Source organism: Cetorhinus maximus, chromosome 7 (assembly GCF_964194155.1).
Source record: "Cetorhinus maximus chromosome 7, sCetMax3.hap1.1, whole genome shotgun sequence".
Taxonomy (NCBI): Eukaryota; Metazoa; Chordata; class Chondrichthyes; order Lamniformes; family Cetorhinidae; genus Cetorhinus; species Cetorhinus maximus.
This window is the reverse complement of record NC_135885.1, coordinates 40742227-40750371: the sequence shown is the minus strand read 5'-3', so window position 1 is coordinate 40750371 and position 8145 is coordinate 40742227. Positions and strand designations below refer to the sequence as shown.

The following is an 8145-nucleotide window of genomic DNA, read 5'->3' as shown; positions in this document are numbered from 1 at the left end:
AACCTGCAAGTTAACCTTAAGAGAATCCTGGACTAGGACTCCCAAGTCCCTTTGCACTCCAGATTTCTGAATTCTCTCCCCATTTAGAAAATAGTCTATGCCTCTATTCTTCCTACCAATGTGCATGACCTCACACTTCCCCACGTTGTATTCCATCTGCCACTTCTTTGCTCATTCTCCTAACCTGTCCAAATCCTTCTGCAGCCTCCCCACCTCCTCAATACTACCTGTCCCTCCACCTATCTTTGTATCATCTGCAAACTTAGCCAGGATGCCCTCAGTTCCTTCATCTAGATCATTAATTTATAAAGTGAAAAGTTGTGGTCCCAACACTGACCCCTGTGGAACTCCACTAGTCACCGACCGCCAACCTGAGAAGGACCCCCTTATCCCCACTCTCTGCCTCCTGCCAGATAGCCAATCTTCTATCCATGCTAATACCATGCCTCTAACACCATGGGCTCTTATCTTACTGAGCAGCCTCCTGTGCGGCACCTTGTCAAAGGCCTTCTGGAAGTCCAAGTAGATAACATCCATTGGCTCTCCTTTGTCTAACCTACTCGTTACCTCCTCAAAGAATTCTAACAGATTTGTCAGGCATGACTTCCCCTTGATGAAACCATGCTGACTTTGCCCTATTTTACCATGCACTTCCAAGTATTCTGAAATCTCATCCTTAATAATGGACTCTAGAATCTTACCAATGACCGTGGTCAGGCTAATCGGCCTGTAATTTCCCAACTTTTGCCTCACTCCCTTCTTAAACAGGGGGGTTACATTAGCGATTTTCCAGTCCTCTGGGACCCTCCCTGACTCCAGTGATTCCTGAAAGATCACCACTAATGCCTCCACTATCTCTTCAGCTATCTCCTTCAGAACTCTGGGGTGTAATCCATCTGGTCCAGGTGATTTATCCACCTTCAGACCTTTCAGTTTTCCTAGCACCCTCTCCTTGGTAATGGCCACCATACTCACCTCTTTTCCCCGACTCTCTTGAACTTTGGGGATGTTACTCGTGTCTTCCATCATGAAGACTGACGCAAAGAACCTATTCAGTTCCTCCGCCATTTCTTTGTTCCCCACTACTACTTCTCCAGCGTCATTTTCCAGCGGCCCAATGTCCACTTTTGCCTCTCTCTTACCCTTTATATATCCAAAAAAACTCTTGCAATCTTCTTTTATATTACTGGCTAGTTTACCCTCATATTTAATCTTCTCCCTCCTTATTTCTTTTTTAGTTGTCCTCTGTTGGTCTTTGTAGGCTTCCCAATCCCCTGGTTTCCCACTGTTCTTCGCCGCATTGTATGCTTTCTCTTTAGCTTTTATGCTGTCCCTGACTTCCCTTGTCAGCCATGGTTGCCTCATCCTCCCTTTAGTATGCTTCTTCCTAGGGATGAATTTTTGCTGTGTCTCCCAAATTACTCCCAGAAACTCCTGCCATTGCTTTTCCACTGTCTTTCCTGTTAGGCTCATCTCCCAGTCAATTCTGGCCAGCTCCTCCCTCATGCCTCTGTGGTTGCCTTTATTCAACTGTAATACCGTTACATCTGATTCCAGCTTTTTCCTCTCAAATTGCAGGGTAAATTCTAATATATTATGGTCATGAAATGGAAGTAACACAAATAAGTTTGTAGTTGCCTACACCTGTTTTATCACTATTTTTGCATATAGGCACCATGTTAGTCTCTTTCAAGTCTACTCCTACCTCCCCAATTATCCCACTGATTCCCTCATTATGATTGACAATATCTCACAAATCTCCTTCTCTTAGAATTCTAGAAGTATTATTTTTCCCTGTGGATTCATTTGTTTTAAAGCCTTTCTTTTGAGGACTTCTAACTCATTTATAATGAAGTAATTGATTTTATTTGGATATCTTCAGAAAGGACATGCTGTTCATGTTTTCCCTTGTGAATACTTGGGAGGAAATAATCATTCAGCATATTTACTATGTTGTCCAGCCTCGTTTCCAAGGCTATTCTGCATTGTTTATGGCTTCAACTCTTGTCTGACTGCTCTCTTAATCCTCCATTTAATGCACGTCTGCACATTCCTCCCAGTGAGCCCTTTCTCCTTTATCTCTGTGGCATATGGCCTGGCTCTTTCCCCCTTTGTCACACTTGTAATTTACTTGTTAATCGGTTTAGGATCATGTTTATTTAGTTTGAGGTGTTGTTATACAAGGTGGGGAACTCCTTCCATTTTTTAAATAAAGTGCATGTATTTTGTGGGCACTAAAAGTATCTCCATCAACTGTTATTTTAATTATTACTGATAGTTTTCTATCTATGTTATTGTAGCCATTTTTATAAAATCTCTAACATCTCGTCAAGCACGAGTTTTACCAGCTTTGTACCCATATCCTCATTAATAATATCTTAAATTGTCTAATAAATATCCTTTATATCAATTGCATTAATTTTCAGTGGATTATTAAAACTAAGTGTTGCTGGCGCCCTGGGTGAGACAGCAGGAGACGCTGTTGTTCGCAGTTGACGTTGCTGCATTTGTTGGACTGTGGGATCTAGCGCGGACCGGGAGGGTACAAACTGCTGCCAATCCGATCTGATCCGGTCCGGTCTTTCCCGACCGGTCTTCACAGCGCCGGCCAAGCGGCCACTGTGATTTGCTTGTGATAACTGCACCGGAGCGCAGGTAGCTGCACTTTACACTGATCTTCGCTAGACCACGGTGGAAGGTATGTCCTCGATGTATTGTCGATAGACGAGAGGAAGCCAGGGTCGGGCAGCAAACACTGATTTGCGGAAACGGGATAAAAGATTACAGCCTGAGCAGGGGCAACATCTGCAGAAACACCACAGCTGTCAGCTGAGATGCTTTGTGGGCAGATGTGCGAAGTGTAGCAATAACTCCCCGCTTTCCCTGTGTCATTTATTGCATGGAAGCAGCAATTTGCTTTTCAGTTAAGTTTACAGTACATAGCTGGAAGAGGCGAAATGCGGCTGATCTTTACATCCAGGATTTCCAGGAGGGAACCGCAGTTTCAAAATCGCAGTTGATTTTCTCCTAATTTTGGAAAGTTGTGTAGGTTTCCAAAAGGACCGAGAAAAGCCTGAAGAAAAATCTATTTGTGATTATCATTTTGGTTTTACTCGATATTGAAGGGAAAATATCAGTAACAGGCTCGTTAATAAATACAGCCTAGTTAATTTCTATTGCACAACTCTTTGGAGTTTTGGCCATCAGCTTCAACCCCAATAACATTCTCTTTTGTTACAGGAGTAATACGTTGTTTTAAGTTCTTGAGACTGTTTCTCGCCAATAAACATCCTTTCTACTATTCGTGGTAAGTTGTTTCTTGTCACTTGAGTGTGGAACTATCTGTCTTGTAATTGATGTGAAACTAAAGTGTAGCATTTGGGATATAAAACAGTCACATTATCCAATACTTTGATCAGCTAATTCTTATCAGTCGCACTCGATTTGTTGGAAAATAGCTTTTCACTCTGGTAGGTGCCAGTCACGGTCTGTTTGATGTATACTGTAGCTTCAAACATAACGAATTAGTTATTTAATCCGTTCGTTCTGCTCCAAGTAATGGTAAAATTGGCAATAAGGGAGTTATTTTGGCAAGGCAACAATGTAACAGTTTTCTAGTGCTAAGGTCGGGGTAAGTGTCAACATGCTTAATTTAGTGTTGTAGGATGTTAAATGTAGAAGTGTTAAATCCTTAACTGTGTAGGTGCAGTGAATTCATGAAAGGCTGAAATAAAATCTCAAGTGAGGTAATTTCCCAGTTACATTAAAGGGCCTGTCATTGTCCATTACAGGAGATATATTAACACAAATATTTAACATGCATTTTTCAGACTTGCTAAGCTCTTTAGTTGAACATCAGAGTTGATTAAAGCTGTTGAAATGTCATAGACAATACAATGGCACAGCTCTTTGTTTACAGATCTCATGGCGGTTGTGGCACATCTTACTTTAAACTTTCTGTAGAGACTCTGTCCACTGACAGCAGCACAAGAACAAAGGTAGCTGTAAATGAAAAGTAATTTATTTTTAAAAACTCTCATTGACTTCTGAGAGGAGCTTGCCAGAGTACTTTCAGAAGCTTATCTTTCAAAAGGATTTGGGATGCAGAGTGGTTCAGAATATTGGAACTTCAACAGTCCATGGTACAGAGTGACATCATGTAGCTTGTGCCTGTCTTTTCCCCACAGAGAAGGCTGGAAATTAGTGGGTGAGTCACTTTGGGACACTCTCATGCACGCCTTAGCACATGGAAAAGCATTGGCAAGAGCCAGAAGCAGGTCATCTGCCCAACCACTTGGCTGTGAATAACTGTTGAATAGAGTAGGATATTTGGAAAATAAATAAAATGCTTTTTAAATAATAATAAGTCTGATAGATAAGAATCTTCATTCTAGGAAGCAAATTCTTTTGAAGAATACCAATAAGTGGTTTTCTGCATTAGTAGAGGCTTGCCTCCTTCATCTCCACCACCCTCACCAAGTGTGAGGAGCTCACTGGCTTCTTTGACATAAAGGAAGCATAAGTTCAGCTGCATCTGCTGTTTTCCCCCCATTCCTCTTGCCACCAAGCCAAACTTCCCAAGCTGCCTCTCACCCTTGCCTGAATCCCCTTTTCTCTTTAGTTTAACTCCCATTTCCAGATTTGCCTTCTTCGAGCTTATCTCATCCAGGATAATCACCTCCTCCTGCACCTTTAATCCCATTCGTATTAAACTGCTGACTACCAGTTTTCTTTTCTAGCCCCCATGCTAACTGACGTTATAAATGGTCTGCTTTCTTCAAGCACTGTTTCACTACCTTTCAAAACTGCCATCATCATCCTGCTTCTTCAAAATAAAAATCCACCATCTCTTCCATTCTTTGCAAGCTATCACCCCACCTAAAATCTCTATTTCATCTCCAAAAATCTCGGTGTTGTTGCCTCCCAGATACATGCCTGTGTTTTCCATAATTCTCTGAAACTTCACAGAAAAATTTATGCTTCTCTCCCGCTGTCCCATAATGTGTAGGAAAAGTAAGGGATCTGCTAGTAATTACTCAGAAATTACTGATAAATAATTATGAAAGTTGCTTATTTTTTGAAATGTTCTGGCATTTCTCATTAGTCAGGAATACTGTTTAGTGATAGAATACAGAGATTTCAAATGTAAAGAACCTGCACCTTTTATAAATGGATGCACATTATGATATAAAAACAAAAAACTACTGCGGATGCTGGAAATCCAAAACAAAAACAGAATTACCTGGAAAAATTCAGCAGGTCTGGCAGCATCGGCGGAGAAGAAAAGAGTTGACATTTCGAGTCCTCATGACCCTTCAACAGAACTAAGTAAAAATAGGAGAGGGGTGAAATATAAGCTGGTTTAAGGTTGGGGTGGGGGGGGGGTGTTGGGGGAGAGAAGTTGGTTGGTGGGGGGGGTGGTTGTAGGGACAAGCAAGCAGTGATAGGAGCAGATAATCAAAATATGTCACAGATAAAGGAACAAAGAGGTGTTGAAGGTGGTGATATTAACTAAGAGAATGTGCTAATTAAGAATGGACGGCAGGACAATCAAGGTACAGCTCTAGTGGGACTGGGGTGGAAAGACTGACAGGGCATAACAGGTATAGATTTAAAAATAATGGAAATAGGTGGGAAAAGAAAAATCTATATCAATTATTGGAAAAAACAAAAGGGAGGGGGAAGAAACGGAGAGGGGGTGGGGATGGACGAGGGAGTTCAAGATCTAAAGTTGTTGATTTCAATATTCAGTCCGGAAGGCTGTAAAGTGCCAGTTCCGACTAGGCACTTTACAGCCTTCCAGACTGAATATTGAATTCAACAACTTTAGATCTTGAACTCCCTCATCCATCCCTACCCCCTTTCCGTTTCTTCCCCCTCCCTTTTGTTTTTTCCAATAATTTATATAGATTTTTCTTTTCCCGCCTATTTCCATTATTTTTAAATTATACCTGTAATGCCCTGTCAGTCTTTCCACCCCAGCCCCACTAGAGCTGTACCTTGATTGTCCTGCCATCCATTCTTAATTAGCACATTCTCTTAGATAATATCACCACCTTCAACACCCCTTTGTTCCTTTATCTGTGACATATTTTGATTATCTGCTCCCATCACTGCTTGCTTGTCCCTACAACCACCCCCCACCCCCCACACCCCCTCACTTTAAACCAGCTTATATTTCACCCCTCTCCTATTTTTACTTAGTTCTGTTGAAGGGTCATGAGGACTCGAAACGTCAACTCTTTTCTTCTCCGCCAATGCTGCCAGACCTGCTGAGTTTTTCCAGGTAATTCTGTTTTTGTGTTGCACATTATGATACTCTGCTGGGAGTAATTTGTAAAGAGATGCAAATGTTGATATACTGATGTGGTCAAATGTAATTTTCTGTTGCTATTTATTGGTTATTAGCTAAGTTAGAAGGATATTAAAAACTCAATCCAAAACACAGTTTAATTGAACCTATATTAAACAGAGCACAGTAAAAGAATGGATTTTGCATTTTAGCTAACTTGAAGCAATGGAGAGAAGACCTGTTAACGTTCTTTTTATTAAAGGCCCCTTTTTAAAAAAAACATCATTTCCATTGAACCAGATTCCAACTGCACTCAATTAACAAATGGGAATTAGAGTCTGCAATATTTTGAATCTAATTTAACCTGAAATTAAGCCTATTATTAATTGATTATTCTAGAGAAAAAATAAACATTGGAAGCCCAGAAGCACCTTTGAATTTGTGCTTGCTGCCTCTCATTAGGCATTAATAAACTAAGCGGCCAGATTGACCAGCTAGGAGAAATAGCTTGCAGGTGTGCTAGCTGTAGGAATGGGAAATGGAAGACAATTAGGTGCCATTAGAACCTTCTCCTAAGTTTACAGATTCAAATATCACCGGTTGAAATGCATTGAAGAAGGGATGGTTCTTGAACTCTTGGGTTTTGGCCTCAGAGAAGCTAGCAGTTGTTTCTGTACTTTGAATATGAATGTACTTTCCTGCCATCATTTGGAACTGTCCCTCGTATGCAGAAGGTCAGATGCTGAATTAACCAATTCCAGATGAATCAGAATTACCCTATCAGAAAATGTTGACATTGATCCTGCATTTAATTGCGCTCCAAAAAGTCGGTGCATCATTTATCATCAAATGGTGTAATTTGGGATGAGGCTTGATCACAAAAACAGTGCTCGTTTGTCGTCAACTAAGTGTTCAATTAACATAAGGAACCACCTACTCCAAGAGTCAACAATGCGCTTAAAAGCATTCAAAGGTCACCACAGCTTGTTAGATTTGTGGAAGCTATCATTAGGCATCAGATGCAATCATTAGGCATTAAAATGATCAGGAGGATATCACTGCAGCTTCCTACATGTTTTTTGGGAAAAATAAACAAATCCTATTGCTTATTTTCATAATTTTTTCCCACCCCTTCCAATTCAGATGACATGTTACCCTTTCCTTCTTCAGCACCTCTGCTATACCAACTCCGCCAGGGCGACCAACTCTGTGGGGGGAACAACGTACGTATCAAAGTTAATATGGGCACCATTGAGAAATTAGTAGACTCCTCAGCAGTCTTGGGCCTAAACCACATCCCATTCCCAATTTTGTGCCTACACCAACACTACCCCCCACCCTCCCCAGAGTCTCAGGGTCTACACCCACCACCTCCCTCAACTCCCAAGAGTCTCAGGGTCTACACCCCCCACACCCCCCACCCCCCCTTCCATCCCATCCTTCCAGTCTCAGGGCCCACAACCCCCACCCCGCTCTCAAGACAACAGGCCCCCCCCATCTAAGGGCCTATGCCCCTCCCCAGTCTCAAGGCCTACATGCACCACCACCCTCCTCCCACCTTGACCTCTGCTTCTCCACCGATCTTTGGACCTGGTCCTTGGGGGGGACCCTCGCTAAACTCTGGGCATTGGGCCCCCTGTTAAACTCCAGGCCCCCGCTCGACATCTCTCTCCACCTCCCTCTCACTCCTGATCCTCAACCTGAACTCTGTCCTGCTGCCATTGCTGGTCCACGCCAGCTGGAAAATTGCAGCAGAGCAGGCCTTCTCTGTCACTTCCGGTTCCAGCCAACCCCATGACCTGACCTTGCCAGAGGTGGTGGTGGGAGAGAGAGAAAGAGGAGGGAGGGGATGG

The 8145-nt window shown here is 42.3% G+C and overlaps 1 protein-coding gene across 1 annotated transcript in view; it reads left to right on the top strand.

Moving 5' to 3' along the window:
- Window positions 1-3172: 3172 nt before the first annotated feature.
- LOC144682737 (microtubule-associated tumor suppressor candidate 2-like) overlaps window positions 3173-8145 on the top strand; it is a 563465-nt gene continuing 558492 nt past the window's right edge. The window contains exon 1 of the mRNA XM_078545375.1: window positions 3173-3307. The gene's annotated coding sequence lies outside the window, so the exon portion shown is untranslated. The remainder of the gene's footprint in view (window positions 3308-8145) is intronic.